The following is a 23,310-nucleotide window of genomic DNA, read 5'->3' as shown; positions in this document are numbered from 1 at the left end:
TACCATCATTTGGCTCTCTGAATCTTTTTTTGAGACGGAGTCTTGCTCTGTCACCCAGGCTGCAGTGCAATGGCACGATCTCGGCTCACTGCAACCTCTGCCCCTTGGGTTCAAGTGATTCTCCTGCCTCAGCCTCCTGAATAGCTGGGATTACAGGCATGCACCACCACGGCTGGCTAATTTTTGTATTTTTAGTAGACACAGGATTTCACCATGTTGGTCAGGCTGGTCTTGAACTCCTGACCTCATGATCTGCCCGCCTCAGCCTCCCAAAGTGCTGGGATTACAGGTGTGAGCCACCGCACCCAGCTGGCTCTCTGAATCTTTACATTCAAGTGCCTATATATTATTATTTCAATTTCATCACATATTTCATGTTCAGACTATAATGACCATAATGACATATTTATCATTTAGAAAACAGGTCATATCTGAGAACACAGGGTTTGGGAATGGATTATACATACCATATGCCACATATTTTAATCTATAGTAGCTATGGTCATGTTTTGATGGCATACTCTGTCCTGCTGAAAATTTTATTCTGGATATCTCAAATAACAATTGGTTGCAATCTTAAGTGAATTCTGCATTACTGAGCTTTAATTACTTCAAAAATAAGCTAAGTGTGGCCTGTGATAATAAATTCTTTTCCAAAATCATCTGTAAGTGTGGAACTTATACACATGGCATTTTTTCTGTTGCATAAGTGGGAATGAGGTAACACTATCTAACCATATCTGAGATTCAGCTAGGACTTGGTTATCTTCATGGAAAGAATGTTTCTGTGTTGCTTTATGGCTTTAAAACAGATATACTTTATTTTCTGAACTAATCATGATCTCATAGTGAAAACTGAATGCATTTTACTTTATTCTTCTTTTCATTGTGTCACTAATAGTTCCTGGCATCATACTGGACTCCTACTAGACGTTCAATGGCTACTTGCCAAATTACCCTGATAATGTGACAGAAAGAAGTTACTGGCCTGAGCTCTTGGCTGTTAACTTCAAGTAGAATGACACCTTCACAGGAAATGTGACACTGTGGGTCTGGTCTTGATATTCTCCATTGTATCCTTGGAATTAGGCCAGCCACCTTGCCGTAAGTCTGAAAAGGAGACTGATGCCAAGGATAGCAGAGCAGAGAGATGGAAAGGTCCCGGGTCCTTAGTGCTATCATTGATCCAGCCCTCAGCCCATGCATTCTCTCCGTATCCTATTATATGGGAAAATACTTTCCCATGAGGTTAAATTTTCTATTACTTGAGGCTGGAAGGATAACAACTGGTGAAAATGTAAAAAAAAAAAAAAAAAAAAAAAATGACTTGCAGCTATTAAATATGTTAAAAATTGAAAATCTTTTTTTTTTTTTCATAACACCCACATTTTCCTCTGAGTAAGTGGTAAGATCTGGGAACACAAATAAAATAAATGTTAGAAATAGAAATGGTTGAATACTCAAGTTGAAAGGAAATAAAGACCAATTTGTCTAGCCCATTTATTTAAATAGAGAATGTGGGGTGCAGAGAAATGTAAACCCTGCTCAGGGTCACTCAGCAAGTTTGGGGCATTTCAGGGTTAGATCTCATGACTGTGTTGGCCACTTCATACTGTCTCTCTACGGGGTTGTCAAAAAGAGTATTCAATGGAAAGAGGAGACTGAGACCTCAAACAGCTACCATTTCTGTGTGTTCATCAATGCCTGCTCACCTAAAACGTCACAGGATCCTTTAAAACTGCATCATTAACTTGAAGGCATGTATAAAACTGAGGCATTATTATTTTATGTTTCATTTTATAGGAATATACAATGTCAACACTTCCAGTGTTGTTTATAAATAATTAATAATTATAGGCACATTAGGGAGTTGAGGATTTTTTAAGCGATAAATGTGTCTGGTTTGGTTTATATCCTTTCTGATTAATGCACAACCTATGATACTTGTTCATTTTATCCTGATTTAATTGTGAAATGTTATAGTCTTAATTTGGGGCCTATATTTTTATACCATACAGTTTCTTTGCTCATACCTCTTTGCCAACTTAATGTTTAATATCATTTGTATTCCCACAGCTCTGAATATTAAGCCACAGAAAGGTTTTTCAGTAATATAAATTATAGTTTCCATCAGAAGTGCTGGTGGAATTAATATCCCAGATTAATGTGACATTGAAATCTAAGTGTGTTGCACATTAAAAGGATAAACAAAGCTGCAGGCACTCTGGTTTGCAGCCTAAATTACAGGTCAGGGAGAGACTTTGGGTCTACACATGATGTTAAAGGAGTTTTCATCATACACAAATCTATGCACTCCTTGCCTCCTGGCTGTCCATTGGCCACTCCCACTGTGGTTCATTCTAGAAGCATTTATAGAATATCTACTTTATACCCAACAGGAGGCAAGATGTGGAAAGCATGTTGGCAGGGGTAAAAAGTAAAGTATAGGTGACCAAAGAGTAGAAAAAATATGACAAGGAATAACACAGTGACTCTGCCCATGAGGAATGTATAGTCTAATGCATGAGCTAGCTAGTCAAGTAATCATGACACATTATGATAAGTACTATAGTAATGGGTTGACCGAAGTAGTATTGAATATAGAGGAGGGTATGGTTGCTTGAGGCTTCTCTGAGGATGTAACATATAAGCTGGATCTTTAAATATGAGCAAAATTCTGTGTGTGAACAAGAGAAGGAAGGATGGGAGTGTTTGGGGCCAGAAAAGATTATTCATGGTAGTAATAATGTTAAGAAAGCTGTTGGTGAAGCATCTGTGAGAATGTAGTTCAGGAGGTCTAGGGTAGAGATGTGCATGGTGAGAAATTAAGCTGAAAAATCTAGATGATAAAAGACCAATGGAACAATTCAAGGAATGTTCACTTAATCTATTCACAGCATGATTTATAGTTCAAGGCTTCTTTCTTCCTCTCCAGGCATGTTGGTCAACTCTGCTTGTTGATCAGTTATTAGTTGGTCTGTTCATCGTAATCTGCTATGGCCAGACCATCATGCATGTGCATGCAAATCAGTGGAACAGGTTGGCCTTTCGTCATATAGGAAGGATAAAAGGCTACATTTTGCTGCTAGGTAACTTCAAACTGAGGCCTATTTAAGATTACATCTATGTCAATATAAATAAGGTCAATAATAAACTTAATATCAGCAAGCAAACAGGTATAAAATAAGGTGAAATGGACTCTACTCTTGAGCAATAAATGCATGTTTATCTGTGTCAGGTTCCTCTTTATTAATAAGTTAACAGCATAAAGACTTTTCCTTATCATGCATATGTTTCTCTGTAACAAATTAATCTCCAAGATTCTTTTGGAGTCTCTGCTATCCTTGCCAAAGCTGGTCTTGCAGTAATTGTTGCTTGAGAAGAGAAGATTACCCTTGAGTCTAGGTCTTAGTCATGTTAATTGTAGATAAGGAGCTATCATTTTTCCTTGACATTAGAATGGCTTAGGGATGTTTGATTCAGTTTCCTTTACAAATTAAACCTAGTGTTTAGGAAAAAGAGTCAAAGATAGTTTGTATATTTATGCCTACCTCATAACAACAAGGATTCGCATGTACTGATCCATGAAATGCTGAAAACAACACACTAAAGGGAAATCCAGAGTCCCTGAAATCCAGCAAGTTTAAGTCCCCATTGCACATACCTGTACCATGTACTTTAAGGTCAGAGTACTCATAAAGTCATAGAAATTGAGACCTTGGCAATGCAAAATGACATTAGAGCTCATCTAGCCTAAGCCAGAAGACTGTGCTCCATCCTAGCAAGCCTTGTAGAGGAGTGAAAGGGTACAAAGCAGAGAATCAGAAAACCTGGGTTCTAGGCTTGAGAATTTAATTTCTGCTATTAATAGATCTTGGGCATGTCCCTTAACCTCTATTTGTCTTCACCGCACAGAGATATGTTGGGACACAAACTAGAAAATACTTATGGACTCTATGAGTAGTGAAAATGAATTATTATTACTATCATTATCACTGCTTATAGTAGGAAGAGCATTATTGCTATGAGACTTTCTGATCATTTAAGTAGAACTAGACTATATTTTACCTCTCTACTCTCTGTAGAGAAAAGTTTGGCATGCCAAGTTTGAAATAAATGAGATTCAATAGCACATTTTTAATGTGCTAAAATATTTTCAAATGCTTTCCAGTGCCATTTGCATGTAAACAATTTGCTAATTAGAGATAAATTATTCAGTTATTAAAATAGGCCCTACAGTATATATATATCTGGTAGTATTTTAGTGGTTGCTTTTTCTTATTTTACTTCAAAATTATTGATTTGTATTTCTTCAAAAGTATTTTATTGTAGACTTTTTTTTTTGCCAATTGACTTGTCCTCACTTCATACTCCATTCCTCCTGAATATTCTGAATCAATAAATCTTTAATGAATTAGTTTATCTAACGCTTGAAACAACTTTTAACTCTAAAGCCTGAACTGTTGGTGCTGCCTGGGTCTCTGCCTGCAATGAGCCATTGCATTCAAGACACAAGGGCAATATTCTAACACAGTGACTGTTCATCTTCCAAGATGCATATTGGAAAAATGTCCCAGTGAACTATAGCTTATCCATTCTAATTGCAAGAAGCAATGATAGGCACATTGTATAACACTGAATAATCCCCAAATCATTCATGTATATCAGACTTCAGAGTCTGGTGTTTGCATTTATATTTCATATGATAGTTATCCTATTCAATGAACAATTCATTTTCAATGTTACAATGAATCCTCACCCTAACTCAAGGACATGGTGCAGAGAAAAGAACCTAGACTAAGTCAATTCGAATCCCATTTCTACTAACGATTAGGTGTGTAACATTGAGCAAGCTGCCTCACCTCTCCAGACCTACTTTGCTGGTAGACATTAAGATCAGGTTAAAAATTAGAATGTCTTAGAGTTCTTTTCTTATTTCTATTTCCTGCGCAATATCTCCCTGTCTACTCTTAATGAAAATAGTGTTTTATATTCCTGACCAAAGTACCTTTTATTTTTTCTTTTAACTTTTATTTTAGGTTAAGAGGTACATATGCCTTTTTATGCTCTCTCAAAACTTTTGGACCTGTGGGCCTACTTTTCTCAGGAGCCCACAGCCAGATGCGTGGCTCCAGTGAAGCAGGAAGCAGAGGCAGAGCACGAGAGGTCCTGTCCCTGCAAGAGCATCTGGGCCAAGAGAAAAGATACAGGAAGAAGGAGTGGAACTGGAAGGAAGAAGTCTCATTTCAGAAACAAAATAGCTCCCCTCCTCTGTTGTAGCTGTTCCTCTGGCAATACAAACTTTCTGATTTCAGGGTCTGCAGCATTCTAGAACTCGAGCACCCAATCAGGACAGGAAAAATATATCATGTTCCTCCACTGGACCCCAAGTTGACAGCAGGCTGTTGTGGGAGCAAGAAGCCCAAATTATCTGGAAGTGAAACACACAGTCACGAGAAGGAGTCCACAGCCGTCCCCGGCCCTAGGTCAGGACCTCTTCAAAACTGCCAGCATGTAGACAGCAGCAACAGATAGGAGAGTGTGTTGGACTTAACTCTGGGACCTGGAAGCTCTCCCATCACATGAATGAATCCGGCATCAGGAACACTGAGCCCTCTCCCCCAGTCTAATGGAACGGCAGCTCCACAAAGAATCTGGAGGTGACTGCACAGATGTGCTGCTATTGCTTTACTGAACTCTACTGTCAGCTCTATGGCTTTCCACAGCCACAACTTCCTAGATTCACCAATGACCCCTGTCCGCTCTTTGTGACATGGAAGACAGGGAGTGACAAGTGGCTTCATGGCTGCATTGGGACCTTCTCAGCCATGAATCTTTATTCAGGACTCAGGGAATACATGTTAGCCATTGCATTTAAGGACAGCTGATTTCCCCTTAAGTCTGAGAGGAGCTGCCTAAGCTTTTCTGCTCTGTCTCCCTCCATACTAACTTTGAGGATGCTAGTGATTACCTGGACTGGGAGATAGGGGTCCATGGAATTTAAATTGAATTCATTAACGAAAAAGGCATCAAATGTACAGCCTCATTTTCACCTGAGGTTGCTAAGGAACAAGACTCGAGTCAGATCCAAACAATAGAGTCCATGCTCAGGAAAGGTAGCTTTAAGGAACCAATTACAGCGAATTCAGGAAAATGGTCAAACTCACCAGGTACTAAAGTGAGAAGGTGAAGTACTCTGCAAAACTGCTTCTCGACAGCACTGTTTCCAGAACCATAGTCTTCATGCCCCACCCTCTACAATTATTGCTCCTGACACACGGCTGCATGACCAGCCCCACTCCCGTGGGCACCAATGGCTGTGACATCACTGGACCAGGTACCTCCTCTTCCTGGTCCAGTTACTTCTATTACGGGACCATTTTCAGCTTCTGTTGCCAAGTCTGCCTCCCCTTAACTGAGGGGTGGTGGGTTACATTGAATGAAACAGAACTTGAGGGGCCCAAGCCTTATCTCAGCCTTCCCTCTGTATGAGGTTCCGGTGGACTGGGGCTCCTCCCTGACTAGTGGGAATGACTGTGTGGCTTCAGAAGAGCCTTGTCTGGTATTTGCCACATGGGTGTTGGCCACACTCTGAAGCTGGAATTGATGATCCAGGAAGGTGGAACACACACACACACACACACACACACACACACATACACACACATACACACACACCCCTGCAGCTGCCCCAGATCAAGTAGGTGTATTCCCCTGGCAGTCTGGGCAATGGAGACCAACCAGAAACAGGTTTACGTTGTTTCAAATTCCTGTTTTTAGACTTCCAGTTTATTGCATACCAAGAGTTGAAGACAACCCTGATGATACGTTAGTGGATGCCACATTAGGGTTGAATGTGGGGATTACGAGTTCTTTAAGTTCTAGACAGAGACCCACATCAAGATCAGAAGCCTTTTGGATGGCGCTGTAGATCTCATTGCTCAGTAAACCATGGGTATTTTCATTTTCGTCCCACTCTCAGTTGGGTTTTCTGACACACTTCCTGCATTGAGCCTCCTGATTACTGAACAGACCTCCATGGCGTAGCCTGCTAAGGAATGGAATGAAGACACCCAGGGGAAGGTGTGATGTCACCACTGCACACAGGCGTGAAAGGAGAGGCCTCCTCCCTACCACTTATCTGCCTCACTCTCCTACTGGCAGCAGTGCCTGTAGTTGGACCTGTGTTCTTAGAAACATAGATGGGCAAACAAGCAGTTGATTTAGGCTTTAGGAGGACACACCGTAGGAGAGAATGCAGGGTCTCTGAGCTGGTTTTCTTTTCAGGCAGACATCCCGAGGGACCACTACGCAGGGGAGTCCCTTTCTCTAGTTTGCCTGTAGAAGTAGGAAGACTGTTGATATTCTAGTCCTTTCAGCACTTTACAACATAGCTGTGTAATTTCACAAGGCGGATCTTTAGCTTGCCTAACAGGTTTGGAATCTTCACCCCACCAGGGCAAATTTCCAAATAGCTTGTTTTAATCTAGGCCATTCCAACTTTCCTGTGACGTATTTCCCCTTTTTATTGTTGCTAATTTCCATATTTCTGTCAGCAAGTTTTCTTCTCCCCTTGCTTGTTCTTCACTTGTTTGGTGGCAAAGTTCATAGAACTAGGGAATTTGGAAGATGCTTTGAAAACCTCATCACAAAGGCACTGCTAAATGATGCGCAGGAGAAGTGGCCAGTGGGAAGAAGGGATCCCAAGGACCTGACACTGGTTTTCAACAACATCTCAGAAAACTCTTCAAGTGGATTGGGTGCCAAGCCAGTGAACACAATATTTTGATTTAATTATTGTAAAAAGTTGATGTGGTGATGGTGTGGCTTCCCGAAATGGGCAGATATTCAAGTCAGAAGAGCTTTTGCATTTTCGCCTCTGAGGAATGGGGGAGAGGGAGCAGAGGCACATGTGAGAAAGAACACGCGTAATGTTCTAGACATCACCGTCAAGTTTCTGGAAAGGAACGGGCAAGGGTGTGTTGGTTTGCTTGGCACTGTCCTGTGCTGCTCGAGAGGACCTGGGATGTGCAAGGGAAATGTGGTGACAGGGTGCCCAGGCCGCGGCCCCCTCACTGCTGTGCTGGGCAGCCTGCCGTGTTTCTCTTGACAATGTAAATGAAGATGAAGGGATTGTTTTTATGACTTCCTGCTGCTGAGAATAAATGTCTTGTTAAAAACAGATGGGGCAACAGTTACTCTTAGGAGTCATAGATTGATGTCAGGGTGATCAGCTCTGGACTAAGCCACCCACCTCCAATTTGAAGAATTGTATAGGGCTACACTCATTACTATGCAAGTGTTCTAGGTCAAAAGTTGTGTTTAATTTCAAAAAATAAAGCAAAAAATTAGTGCTAAACTTTCACCCTTAAGCATGCACGCTCAGTGATATTGGCCACGCAAGAATTTACAGTGCCATGCTCCTTAAGCTGATTTTTTTTCTTGTAGAAATGTTGGGCCAGGTGCAGTGTCTCATGCCTGTAATCCCAGCACTTTGGGAGGCCAAGGCAGGCAGATCACCTGAGGTCAGGAGTTGGAGACCAGCGTGGACAACATTGTGACACTCCCATCTCCTCTAAAAATATAAAAAATTAGCCAGGCATGGTGACATGCACCTGTAATCCCAGCTACTTGGGAGTCTGAGGCAGGAGAATCGCTTGAACCCAGGAGGCAGAGGTTGCAGTGAGCTGAGATTGCACCACTACACTCCAGTCTGGGCAACAGAATGAGACTCCATCTCAAAAAAAAAAAAAAAGAGAGAAAAAGCAAAAGCAAAAAGAAAGAAATGTTGCTCTATTTGCTCTATTTATCTTTCCCAATGTATAGATATTTTTTCTTTTATTTGTTTTCTTATTATACTTTAAGTTCTGGGATACATATGCAGAACATACAGGTTTGTTACATAGGTATACACATGCCACGGTGGTTTGCTACACCATTAATACGTCATCTACATTAGGTATTTCTCTTAATGTTATCTTTCCCCTGGCCCCCAACCCCTGAGAGGCCCCAGTGTGTGATGTTCTCCTCCCTGTGTCCATGTGTTCTCATTGTTTAACTCCCACTTATGAGTGAGAATATGCAATGTTTGGTTTTCTGTTCCTGTGTTAGTTTGCTGAGAATGATGGCTTCCAGCTTCATCCATGTCCATGCAAAGGACATGAACTCATCCTTTTTATGGCTGCAGAGTATTCCATGGTGTATATGTGCCACATTTTCTTTATCCAGTCTATCATTGATGGGGATTTGGGTTGGTTCCAAGTCTTTGCTATTGTGAATAATGCTTCAATAAACATATGTGTGCATGTGTCTTTATAGTAGAATGATTCATAATCCTTTGGGTATATATATCCAGTAATGGGATTGCTGGGTCAAATGGTATTTCTGGTTCTAAATCCTTGATGAATCACCTATCCATCTGATAAAGGGCTAATATCCAATATCTACAAGGAACTTAAACAAATTTACATGAAAAGAACAAACAACTTCATCAAAACGTGGGCAAAGGATATGAACAGACACTTCTCAAAGAAGACATTTATGTGGCCAACAAACATATGAAAAAAAGCTCATCATCACTGGTCATTAGAGAAATGCAAATCAAAACCACAACGAGATACCATTTCATGCCAGTTAGACTGGCAATCATTAAAAAGTCAGGAAACAACAGATGCTGGAGAGGATGTGGAGAAATAATGCTTTTACACTGTTGGTGGTAGAGTAAATTAGTTCAGCCATTGTGGAAGACTATAGATATTTTTTATTTCATTTTATTGACCATGGTGTAGGATACCTAGTATTTAAGAAAATGAATAGAAAATTTAAAACGCCAACTGGTGGCAAAAAAAATTCAGTGCCCAATAATCGGGCTGGTTAAGTGCAGCACCACACCAAAGTGGACTCTGGTTTTTGGAGTAAAGAAGGCTTCCTCCCTGCACATTCCCTCATCCTCCCACACAAGTCCAGCAATGGAAATGCTTCAGTTCCTCTTGCCTTGTCAAGAGGAGTCAACCAAGGAAAACTATCTGGCTCCATGAGGAATGAGCACTGTCAGTATCCATCCTGAATGGGGCCTAGTCGGGAAGCACTTCCTAGTCTGGAAGGGTATGGTCAAGGTTGCCTCATAAAAATGTGTGACTGGTGGGTCTCAGGAAAAATGCCAACTCTGGGTCATCCACGTGGCAGTTTTCCATGTGGAGATGCAGCTCCGAGCTGAAACTGAATTGCCTTCCACACACTTGACCAAGGCACTGATGAAGGTGCCTGCTACCCGCGGTGTGAGTGGTGGGTTTAAAGAAAAGGGAATATTTTCTGCTGTTTCCTTTGTTCTTGGACTGCTCAAGCTGGAGAGTAGGTAGCCACTGTTTTGTTTTATTTCTTTATTTCTTTATTAGACAGGGTCTCACTCTGTCACCTAGACTATAGTGCAATGGTGTGATCTCAGGTCACTGCAACCTCTGCTTTCCGGGTTCAAGCGATTCTCCTACCTCAACCTCCCAGGTAGCTGGGTTTACAGGCACACACCACCACCCCTGGCTAATTTTTTTGTTTGTGGTAGAGATGGCTTTTCACTATGTTGACCAGGCTGGTCTTGAATTCCTGACCTCAAGTCATGAACCACCGTGTCCAGCCAGTAGCCACTGTTTTCAAGGAACTAGCCCAAATTCTCTGGCTTGGTTTGGAGTTTGTTTCATCCCTAGCCTTTGGAGTGAGTGCCTTTTGGTCTGGAAACTTGGCTTGTCTCATAATAACCCATAGCTAGGACATTCCCTGTAATCATGAATTATCCTTGTTTTACATTAAAAGAGTATGTCTTTGATGGCTAGAGTTTGCACGATTAAATTATTTCCACTGTGAGATTCTTAAACTTTTGCTTCATCATATTAAAATAACTCATATTAGAGGCCCTTTCAACATGAAAGCTTTGTAGGTGAGATAGTATATGTATTTTACTGTTCATAATGAAAATCATCAATACAAAATAAGTCCTGGGTTTTAATTTTAATGCTTTTTACAAAATCCGTTTTCCATGATGTGCGACAGCTATAATTTCGCTAACTGTTGATGTTATTTTCTATAGGGATTCTGGAACCTAGGGAGCTATGTGGTTTTTTTCATTTTCACTTTTAATACCCTGAAGCAAGAGACTATATGACCTTCAGTGCAAAGACTTCAGACCAATTCTTTGTATTACACTTGGTTGCCTCTTAGCTATATAACTCCTGAGTGCAAATCAACAAACTCTTTAGTTAAGCATTGTAGAGAATAAATCATAATGGACTAAAACAACTTTTTAGATCCTGGAGGACTGTGAAGCTGCCACACCAGTCCGTGTATTGCCTACTTACACAAGAGAAAAATAAACTTCCGTTGTGTTAAAAAAAAGAAAAAAAAAATTCGTAGAATTGGTAGAATATTTGGCTTAGCCTTTCATTTAAACAAGAAAAGAAGTCAACAAGTCAATGCTAAGCAAGATATCATCAGGGCAAAAGCATCAACTGAGCTAATTCAAGAAATACCAATATTTTTTCTACCCAGGAAGCCTAAGTTCTAGCCCTTTCTCTGCCATAGACAAATTAAGTGACCTTGGGTGAGTCACTGTTTGGGGTTGTCCTGATGGTATTTCTAGAGTGACAGAGGTTCTGGACACTCACTGTGATCTCTTGTGAGTGCTACTGGTATGATGTAGTATGATTCTATGCAAATGATCTGACATAAGGAAGTCATGTGCTGGGTAATGAACAATATAATCTCCCTCTTAGATAATTGAATGCTGTTATCTTATATTTGAGTTGATAATTAATTTTCTCTGTTTAGAGATTTTTCACCTTTTCTTCACCTTTTGTTTACTATATAATAACTTAAGATTTAAGCTAATCAGCAACTGGTATCCTTATATAAATATTTTTCTCCAAAATTCCTCCAAACTGCCTTCTAAGAGTCAATATGACTGAGGAATATTTTTTTTTCTTATTTGTTAATGAATAAGCATCTTCCAAACCCCCACCCAGACATATATATACACACACACACCCCCCCACACACACATAGATATATACACATTTATGAAGAATGTAATCCATACTCAGCATTCAGTTTCACATAGCATATTAACATGAGCCTTTCCTGAAAGATTTCTGTATAACATTATCGTTTACATCTTCAGTAGCCAACTTTGTAATGGAAGCAGCTAAGTCACGTATGTTTGCTACTTTGGTCAACACTTCGATTTTTTTTTTTTTTTTTTTTTTTCAAAATGGTTGTACCCTATAGATGAGTTCTCAGCAGTAAGCCCATTTAAAATTTTTTATGCCTCATGATCCTGACAACACGTCAAGAGGAGCTGATTTAGGAAAACACAGATTGTTTGCTAATCCCTACCGTGAGTGACTTTCTTACTAATTATTTTTTGACTTTGAACCTTTTAAAAATTTTCTTTGAAGGTAATTATTGTGTGGAAAGATTTTTTTGATTAAGCAAATATTGACTTTAGAACCTGTCTTTAAATCATATTCTTTTTCCAGTGCATGACTAAAATACATTACTTAAAATATTGTTTTCTATGTACTCATTTATGTAGGTTTTGGTATTTACTTACATAGAAGATATTTCTTAGAATTCAGCCTTCTCATCTATTCCCTTATGTTTTAATAGATGCATACAAAGGCACAGAATGCTTGCTTTCTTTATTTTAAGCCTTTAACATTTAAATAATCAGCCTTTCTAAAATGATTGAAAATTGGATCTCTGAGTTTTAATAATCTCATAAGAAGTAAGAACAAAATAATGGAAGTTTTAGTTTTTATTGGTCATAGAATCAAATTTATCTGTAGAATAAAATAAGATAGAATGGTTTAATAGAGGGGCTGTATCAAATTACTTTAAATGGAAACTTTAAAAGAACTTGCTTAATTTCTTGCTTAAAAGAACTTGCTTTTTTTTTTTTGATTAGTTGATTACAGGGAAAATTACAAGTTTCAAACCATACTAGTATACCATTTGAAAAAGGAATAAATTCAAGCCCATTTTTCTCTTTGTATGCCGAACAGATTGCAGGATAGTAATTTCATGCAACAACTACTTTTTTTTTTTTTCTGAGACAGAGTCTCACTCTGTATCCCAGGCTGTAGTGCAGTGGCACAATCTCGGCTCCCTGCAACCTCTGCCTCCCAGTTCAAGCAATTCTCCTGCCTCAGCCTACAGAGTAGCTGAGACTACAGATGCATGTCACCACACCTGGCTAATTTTTTTTTTTTTTTTTAGTAGAGACAGAGTTTTGCCATGTTAGCCAGGTTGGTCTCGATCTCCTGACCTCATGATCTGCCTGCCTCGGCCTCCCAAAGCGCTGGGATTACAGGTGTGAGCCACCATGCCTGGCCAACAACTACTTTTGAGTCCTTTTTTGGATGGTCAGCGCTGCTGGAAGAAGTGGCACCAGAAGGCTTTTGTCCTCAGGAAGCTGACACAGTAGTCTTGGTGAGATAAGTACCCAGCAACACCTCCAGAATGTATGCATGTTAGCTTTCAAAAAGCAAAACAAGGTAATGAACAATGTTGGTACAAAAGCAATTTTAGAAAGTAAGTCAAAATAATCTGGATTGAGAAAGAGAAAATATGGATTCATGTCCTCATGGCTACTGGAGGTGGGGGAAGAAAGACCAAGCCAAGGGGAGCAGGGAATAAAAGGAGCTTTTTGAGGATATAGACCTCACTGACAGTTTGTACTGAAGTGGGGAACAGGAAGAGATCTCCAGTGCTGGCTGGAAAGGCATTTGAGTGGAATCCAATTCTAGTCATAAGACCAGATTCCAGCCAAGACACTTAAGCAAGTGAGGACTTGTACTGTCTGTCTAAAGACAACATTTTCTATTCAACTCCAGCTGTTGTAGCCATGAGCAAATGCAGATCTGGTGTGTCTAGATCTTCGGATTTTTCAAGACATCCGGACTCATAGATTTTAAAGAAAATGCTCTTAATTTTAAACATTGGCTCCTTTTTAAAAACCACTGCATGAACCAAATTAAAGATGTCTGCTGTCATGATGCAGCCTAAAAAGGACCGGTTTGCAATTCTGCACAATCTTGAGAACCACTGGAAGATTTAAACGTGAGAATGACGTAATGCTAACAGGGAATGAGAGAGAGGATCTTGGTAGTCATGTGAGAAATTAGCAGGAATCAAATCTACACAAAAGTGGATCTGTGGAAACTAGATCTGAGGGTCTAATTTAAAAGAAATGTCCAAAGAAGTGACAGAATTTTGCAAAGTTTATTAGTTCATATATGAAAATAAAATTCATGGAAAGAAGCCTATCCCAAGATCTTGGACTTGAGATTCCAGGATGATGGGGACAGAAAATGGAAAGTTGAGGACTTAGGGGACAATGAGAACCATTTCTTAAATATGTTCCAGTTTTCATTGAGATAAACTGGAGGCATATCCTGAAGCAAGTTGGAGAGTTTGAACTAATGAGTGGGAGATGTAAATTTCGGAATTGATTAGGTACTTATCTGATCTCCTTTATAAACAATATATATTTGTACATATTTCCTCTTCTACATATAGAAATCATTTATCATTCATTTTTGAACTTGGGCAAGGTAGCAGATCGGCTTGTTTTCCAAATATGTTCATCCTCTATTTACATATGCATATATTTGTCCATTCATGCATGCATAGTATTGCCAGATTTTGTAAATAAAATGCAGGAAGCCCAGTTAAATTTTGTTTTTAGATAAACTACAAATAATTTTTTGTATAAGTATGTTCCAAATACTGCATGGGATATTTTATACCAAATATTATTCATTGTTCATCTGAAATCAAAATTTAACTAGGATTCTATGTTTTATCTGTGACCTCTCCATGCATGAAGGCTTCCAGGTCATCATCCTATTTCTCTAGGACCCCAGCCATAGTATTCTTACTTGCCCCTTTGTTTTCACCTTTGCCCCTCTATCTGCCATTTTCCATTCAACAGGCAGGGTGATTTTTAAAACTCTATTTATGTCATCTCCTTGCTTAAAACATTTTAATGGCTTCACTTTCTTTTTTTCTTTTTCTTTTTCTTTTTTTTTTTGTTTTGAGACAGAATCTTGCTCTGTCAGCCAGGCTGGTGTGCAATGGCGCCATCTCGGCTCACTGCAACCTCTGCCTCCCAAGTTCAAGCAATTCTCCTGCCTCAGCCTCCTGAGTAGCTGAGATTACAGGCGTACGCCACCATGCCTGGCTAACTTTTGTATTTTTAGTAGAGATGGGGTTTCTCTCCGTTGATCAGGCTGATCTCAAGCTCCTCACCTCGTGATCTGCCCGCCTCGGCCTCCCAAAGTGCTGGGATTACAGGTGTGAGTACCCGACCGATGGCTTCACTTTCTACTAAGAATAAAATTCCAACATCTTACCATGATTTTGATCATCTAGTCCATGCTTTCTGCCCAACCTCATTTTGAATGTGCTTTTCTCCACCATAGTGGTTAAGTTTAGCTCCTTTACCCTCTTAATTTTTTTCAAACCATTCAAACTGGTTTGTACCCTAGGACTTTTGCACTTGCTGTGCTCTTTGCTTGGGATGCTGCTTCTCCCAGATTTTGTTCGTACGGCTCTTTATCATCAGTTAAGTCTTAACTCCAATGAGACCTCCTTAGAGAGGCCTCCCCTGGTCACTCTTATCTAAAGATGAGTTTCTCAACCTCTACGCTATTGAGATTTTGGATTGTCTAATTGTTTGTGGTTGGCTGTCCTGTGCATTGTGAGATGCTTAGCATCCCTAGCCTCTGTAAACTAGATGCCTTGTCAGTGACAATAAAAAATGTCTTTAGGTATCACCAAATGGCCTCAGGGACAAAATAATCCCTGGTTGAGAATCGCTAAAGCAAACGGCCCCCTTCCATTTTATTTCTATTACACTATTATATTTACCTAACTTCACAGCACTTCTGACTGTCTGCATTCATTCTATTTGCATTTGTTACTTGTTCAACATCTTTTTGTTTGTTTGTTTGTTTGTTTGTTTTTTGAGACAGAGTTTCGCTCTTATTACCCAGGCTGGAGTGCAGTGACACAATCTTGATCTCGGCTCACTGCAACCTTCGCCTCCTGAGTTCAAGAGATTCTCCTGCCTCACCTTCCCAAGTAGCTGAGATTACAGGCATGTGCCACCACCCCAGCTAATTTTTGTATTTTTAGTAGAGATGGGGTTGCACCATGTTGGCCAGGCTGGCCTTGAACTCCTGAGCTCAGGTGATTCGCCCACCTCAGCCTCCCAAAGAGATGGGATTACAGGTGTAAGCCACCACACCTGGCCTCAACATCTCTTTTTATCCCTCACTAGAAGTGAAACTTAATATGTGGAAGATTTGGTCTGTTTTATTCACCAGTCTATCGAAATTTTCTAGGACCATGGCTGGCACATAGGGGTGATCAATAAACATTTATTGAATGCATGCCAAATAACCTAATATTGACAAGCTAACATGTCCCAGGTACTGTTAGGCTTAGGTGGCATAACAATGAATAAGACATTATCCGTGGTCTCTTATCTTGGTATCTTATATAGAAGAGCAGCCTTGAGCTGCTGGAGAAATGTAATAAAAATTACAGGCCCTACAGGCTACTGACACCTTTTATAAGGTCCAGGGAGGCTAACCATGATACGGTGCATGAGTCAGTCCCATACAACAAAGAATTTTTCTGCCTCCTAAAGAACATTGTGCCTGAGAGAAACACTGGCTGAGCCATTGAGGGTTCACTTGCAGAGCTGGGAATACCATCACTGGGCACAGACCACATGGAGGAGAACTGGGGAAGGGAATTTCACAAATGAAATTTAGGGTACTCTTAGCAGAGAACAGTCAAATACTTGGAAGAAACAATGCATGTCTTTTACAATGGGATAACTGTATCAATGGGAAGTTACTGAGGACTTTCTTTGAATATGGAGCTTAAATGATTGCATGGAAAAATGTTTATTTAGACCATATTTGTTGTACTATATTACTAATTAACGTATTAACTGTGATTCAATATAATTGCTATTAATGATAACATAAATTTCTGGACTATACTTGGCACTATTATAGAGGCTTTTTTTCTTTCTTTTATAGGGTTTAGTTATATTTTAATGTAAACTTAAAAAAAGTAAAAGTCTGTCATACCTGCTAAGAAGTTCACAAATTATAAGTATGCAATTCAATACATTTTTAAAAATTTTTAATTGACAGAAAAATTATATGCATTTACTGAGCACAATATGATATTTTCAGGTATACACACATTGGTAAAATGACTAAGTAGCTAATTAACATATCCATTATCTTACATAGCTATTAGTTTATATCCACTCTTCTAGCATTTTTCAATAATACAATATATAATTAACTCTAGTCACCATGCTGTATAGTAGACTTCTTGAAGTTATTCCTCCTATCTCACCAAAATTGTATATCCTTTGACCAACATCTCTCCTCCTTCCCTAACCTCCCCAGCCCCTGGTAAACACCATTCCCTACTCTCTATTTCTGTAAGATCAACCTTTTTGGTTCCACATATAAGTAAGATCATGCAGTGTTTGTATTGCTGTGCTTTGCTTATTTTACTTAACGTTTTCCAAATTCGTCCGTGCTGTAACAAATGGCAGGGTTTGCATATATTTTATGGTTGAATAGTATTCCATTGTGTGGATATATCACATTTTCTTTGTCCATTCATCCACTGATGGACACTTAGTTGACTCCATATTATGACTTTTGTGAATAATGCTCCAATAAATATGAATACTGTTTTAATTATCTTTGGATATATACCCAGTAGTGGGATTCCTGAATCATATGATAATTCCGTTAAGTTTTTTTCATAATGGATATACTAATTACATTCCCATCAACAGTATACAAGGGTTTATTTTTTCCCACATCCTTGCTAGTATTTTTTCTTGCTAGTTTCTTTTGTCTTTTTGATAACAGTCATTATCTTGTTAGGACTTTTGCTAGTATTAGTATCTTGCTAGTACTTTTGCTAGTATCTTTTGTCATTTTGATAATATAATAGTCATTCTAACTGGAGTAAAAAGATATCTTATTATGGCTTTGATTTAAATTTCCCTGATTAGTGACATTCAGCATATTTACTATAGTTCTTGGCTATTTCAATGTATTTTTTTTCTAGATAATGTCTAGCTCTGTTGCCCAGGCTAGAGTGCAGTAGTGCAATCTTGGCTCACTGCAACCTCCACCTCCCAGGTTCAAGCTATTTTCCTGCTTCAGCCTCCTGAGTAGCTGGGGCTACAGGCATGCACCACCGTGCCTGGCTAATTTTTGTATTTTTAGTAGAGACAGGTTTTCACCATGTTGGCCAGGCTGGTCTCAAACTCTTGACTTCAAGTGATCAGCCCACCTCGGCCTCCCAAAGTGCTGTGATTACGGGCATTAGCCACCGTGCCTGGCCTTGAATGTCTTCTTTTGAGAAATGTCTATTTAGACCTTTTGCACATTTTTGAAGCAAATTGTTTTATTATTATTCAGTTGTTTGGGTTCCTTATACATTTTGGATACTAATCCATTGTCAGATGTATGGTTTGCAAATACTTTCTCCCTTTCTGTGGCCTGTCTCTTCACATGATTGTTTTCTTTGCTGTGCAAAAGCTTTTTAGTTTGATGTAATCCCATTGGTCTATTCTTGCTTTTGTTGTCTGTGCTTTTGGGGTCATATTTAAAAAGTCATTGCCCAGACCAATGTCATAGAGCTTTTCTCCTAATATTCTTCTAATAGTTTCATGTCTTCCAATGAAGTCTTCAATCCATTTTGAGTCGATTTTTATATATAGTATGTGATAAGGGTCTAATATCATTTTTCTATATGTAATTGTCTTTTTTTTATTTCACCACTATTTATTAAGGAGACTTTCCTTTTCCCATTGTGTGTTCTTGGAACCTTTGTTGAAGGTCAGTTAACTGTAAATGTGTAGATTCATTCCTGGGTTCTCTCTTCTGTTCCATTGATCTGTGTCTGTTTTTATGCCAATACCATGACATTTTTGTTCTTGTAGCTTTGTAGTATATTTTCAAGTCAGGTACTATGATGCCTCCAGCTTTATTTATTTATTTATTTAGTTTTTACTCAACATTTCTTTGGTTATTCAGGTTTTTTTGTAGGTTGCACATACATTTTAGGATTTTTTTTCTATTTTTGTGAAGAATGTCTGATATTTTGATGGGGATTGCATTGAATTTGTAGATTGTTTTGGGGACTGTTTTAGTCCATTTTGTATTGCTCCAACAGAATACTAGAGACTGAGTAATTTATAAAGAAAATAGGTTTCTTTAGCTCATTCTTCTGCAGACAGGGAAGTTCAAGGTTGGGCAACTGCATCTAGCAAAGGCTTCATACTGCATCATTACAAGGTGGATGGCATCACCTGGCAGGGGCATGTGCAAGAGCAACTGGAAGCATGCCAAGATGAGACCAAATCCAACAGGTGGCTTCACTTTATAACTACCTACTCTTGTGGTAACTTATCTAGTCTTGCAAGAGTGATAACTAATACTTTCCTGAGAGATGGCATTATTCCCTTAATGAGGGTGAATCCTTCATGATCCAAAGGCCTATTAAAGTCCCACTACCTCTCAGTACTGTTACATTGGGAACCAAGCTTCAACATGTATTTTGGTGGGGACAAATTATGTTTAAACAATAGCAAGTTGTATGGACAATTTAACAATATTAATTTTTCTGAGCTATGAATACAGGATATCTTTCCATGTATTTGTACTATCTTCAATTTCTTTCGTCAATGTTTTACAGTTTTCAATATGGAGATATTTTACCTGCTTGGTTAAATTTATTTCTAATTGTTTTATGTTTTGATGCTATTTTGAATAGAATTATTTTCTTGATTTCTTTTTCAGATAGTTTGCTCTTAGTCAATAGAAAGTGTTTATTTTTATATGCTGATTTTATATCCTACAACCTTACTGAATTTGCTTATTATTTCTAACAGTCTGTATATGTGTCATGTGTGTGTAGTCTTTGCAAACAGGGACAATTTCCTTTTTTTTTTCCAGTTTAGACACTTTTTTTTTCTTGTTTAATTGCTCTAGCTAGCTAGAATGTCCAATACTATGTTGAATAGAGTGAAGAGAGTGAGCGTCCTTGTCTTGCTCTGAATCTTTGAGTTAAAGCTTTGAAGTGTTCCTATTGAGTATAATGTTAGCTTTGGGTTTGTCATCTATGGCCTATATTGTGTCGAGGTACATTTTTTCCATACCTAATCTGTTGAGAATTTGTGTCATGAAAGGATATTGAATTTTGTCAGATACTTTTTCTGCATCTGTTGAAGTGATTATATGGATTTTGCCCTACATTCTGTCAATGTGATGTGTCACATTTGCTGATTTACATAAGTTGAATCATCCTTGCATCTCTGGGATGAATTTCATTTGATCATGGTGAATGATCTTTTAAATATGCTGTTGAATTCAGTTTGCCAGTATTTTGTTGATAATTCTTGCATCTGTATTCATCAGGTATATTGGTCTGAATTTTTCTTTTTTGTAATATGTTTATGTTTAGTATCAGGGTGATGCTGGCTTTACAATATTTTTTAAAAAGTGTTTCCTCCAGGCTGGGCCTGGTGGCTCACGCCTGTAATTCTAGCACTTTGGGAGGCCGAGGCAAGTGGATTGCTTGATCCCAGGAGTTCGAGACCAGCCTGGCCAACGTAACAAAACCCTCCACTAAAAATACAAAAAATTAGCCAGGCATGGTGGCATACACCTATAATCCTAGCTACTCCAGAGGCTGATGCAGGAGAATCACTTGAATCTGGGAGGCGGAGCTTGCAGTGAGCCAAGATCGCACCACTGCATTCCAGCCTGGACAACAGAATGAGACTCCATCTCAAAAAACTAAAACTAAAAATAAAACAGTAAAATAAAATAATAAAATAAAAATTAAAAGAATCTTTTCCTTCTGTTAAATTTTTGGAAGAGTTTGAAAAGAATTGTTTTTAGTTCTTCATTAAATGTTTGATAAAAGTCAGCAGTAAAGCCACCAGGTCCTGGGCTTTTTGTTGATTAGAGATTTTTTATTACTGATTCAATCTCCTTATTGATTTTTGATCTGTTTAAATTTTCTATTTATTCATAATTCAGTCTGAGTAGATTGTAAGCATCAAAGAAATTATGCATTTCTTTTAGATTATCCAGTTTCTTATGTATAATTGTTCATAAAAGTCTCTTATGATCCTTTCATTTCTGTTGTGTCAGTAATGTCTCCTTTGTAATTTCCAATTTATTTGGGTCTTCTTTCTTTTTTCTTATTACAGCTAAACTTTTTATCTATTTTGTTTATATTTTCAAAAAAACAAATTTTAGTTTTGTTAGTCTTTTAAACTGTTTTTCTTGACTCTGTTTTATTTATTTCTGTTTGGATCTTTATTATTTTCTTCCTTCTTATAAACTTTGGCTTACTTTTTGCATTTTTGCCTAATTTCTTGCAGCTTTAGATTATTGTAGACCTTTCTGTTTTTTTGATATGGGTGTGTAGTGCTATAAACATCACTCATGTAATTGCTTTTTCTGTATCATATAGATTTTGACATGTTGTGTTTCCATTTCCATTTATCTCAAGAATTTTTTTATTTTAATTTTTTTTTTATTTTTTGTGGATACATAGTAACCATATATATTTATGGGTTACATGAGATATTTTGATATGGCATGCAAAGCTTAATAATCACATCAGTGTGATGGGGTATCCAACATCTCAAGCATTTATCCCTTGTGTTACAAACAATAACAATCCAATTATATACTTTTAATTATTTTCAAATATATAATTAAATTACTTTTGACTATAGTCACCCTGTTGTGTCAGCCAATACTGGGTCTTATTCATTCTTTCTGTATATATTTTTTTAACCCATTAACCATCCCCACTTTCCCTCCCACCATACCCTTTCTAACTTCTGGAAACAATCCTTCTGCTATCTCCATGAAATCAATTATTTTAATTTTTATCTCCTACAAATAAGGTATAAGATGTGAAGTTTGTCTTTCTGTGCCTAGTTTATTTTCACTTAACATAATAATCTCCAGTTCCATCCATGTTGTTGTAGATCACAGGATCTCATTTTTTATGGCTGAATAATACTCCATTGTGTATATGTACCATGTTTTCTTTATTCATTCATCTGTTGATGGACACTTGGGTTGCTTACAAATCTTGGCTAATGTCAATACAATAGTGCTACAATAAACACGAGAGTGCAGATGTCTCTTTGATGTACTGATTTCCTTTCTTTTGGGTTTATACCTAATAGTGGGAATGGTGGATGGTATAGTAGCTCTATTTTTAGTTTTTCGAGGAACCTCCAAACTGTTTTTCATAGTGGTTGTACTAATTTACATTCCCACCAACAGTGTATGAGGACTCCCTTTTCTCTATATTTTCACCTGCATTTGTTATTGCCTGACTTTTGGATGAAAGCACTTTTAACTGGGGGGAGATGACATTTCATTGTAGTTTTGATTTGCATTTCTCTGATAATCAGTGACATTTAGCATATTTTCATATACTTTTTTCCATTTCTATGTCTTCTTTTGAGAAATGTCTATTCAGATCTTCTGGCCATTTTTAATTGGATTATTAGATTTTTTTTTTCTTGTAGAGTTGTTTGAACTCCAGTTATATTCCAGTTATTAATTCATTATTAGATGGGTAGTCGGCAAATATTTTCTCCCATTCTTTGGGTTATTGCTTCACTTGATTAATTGTTGATTATTGCTGTGCTGTGTATAAGCTTTTTAACTTGATGTGATTCCATTTGTCCATTTTTGCTTTGGTTGCCTATACTTGTGGGTTATTACTCAATAAATCTTTACCTAGTCAAATGCCCTGGAGAGTTTCCCCAATGTTTTCTTTTTAGCAGTTTCATAGTTTGAAGTCTCATATTTAAGTCTTTAATCCATTTTGATTTTATTTTTGTATATAGTAAGAGAAAGGGGCCTAGTTTCATTCTTCTGCCTGTGGATATCCAGTTTATCAAGTACCATTTATTGAAGAGACTATCTTTTCTCCAGTGTATGTTTTTGGTACCTTTGTCAAAAATGAGTTTTTGTAGATGTATGGATTTGTTTCTGGGTTCTCTATTTTGTCCCTTTGGTCTAGATGTCTGGGTTTGTTTTTCTGTTTTGTTTTGTTTTGTTTTGTTTTTTGCCAGTACCATGCCTTTTTAGTTACTATAGCTCTGTAGTATAATTTGAAGACAGATAAGATGATTCTTCTAGTTTTAGTATTTTTGCTCAGCATAGCTTT

The 23,310-nt window shown here is 38.1% G+C and overlaps 1 protein-coding gene and 1 pseudogene across 1 annotated transcript in view; both read left to right on the top strand.

The window, feature by feature from the left end:
• LOC105477498 (AMMECR1-like protein pseudogene) overlaps window positions 1-21,314 on the top strand; it is an 82,754-nt pseudogene extending 61,440 nt beyond the window's left edge.
• LOC105477531 (heparan sulfate 6-O-sulfotransferase 3) overlaps window positions 1-23,310 on the top strand; it is a 759,454-nt gene that overhangs the window by 481,847 nt on the left and 254,297 nt on the right. The window lies entirely within an intron of this gene.

This window comes from Macaca nemestrina, chromosome 16 (assembly GCF_043159975.1).
Source record: "Macaca nemestrina isolate mMacNem1 chromosome 16, mMacNem.hap1, whole genome shotgun sequence".
NCBI lineage: Eukaryota > Metazoa > Chordata > Mammalia > Primates > Cercopithecidae > Macaca > Macaca nemestrina.
The sequence above is the reverse complement of the archived record's forward strand: the minus strand, read 5'-3'. Positions and strand labels throughout refer to the sequence as shown.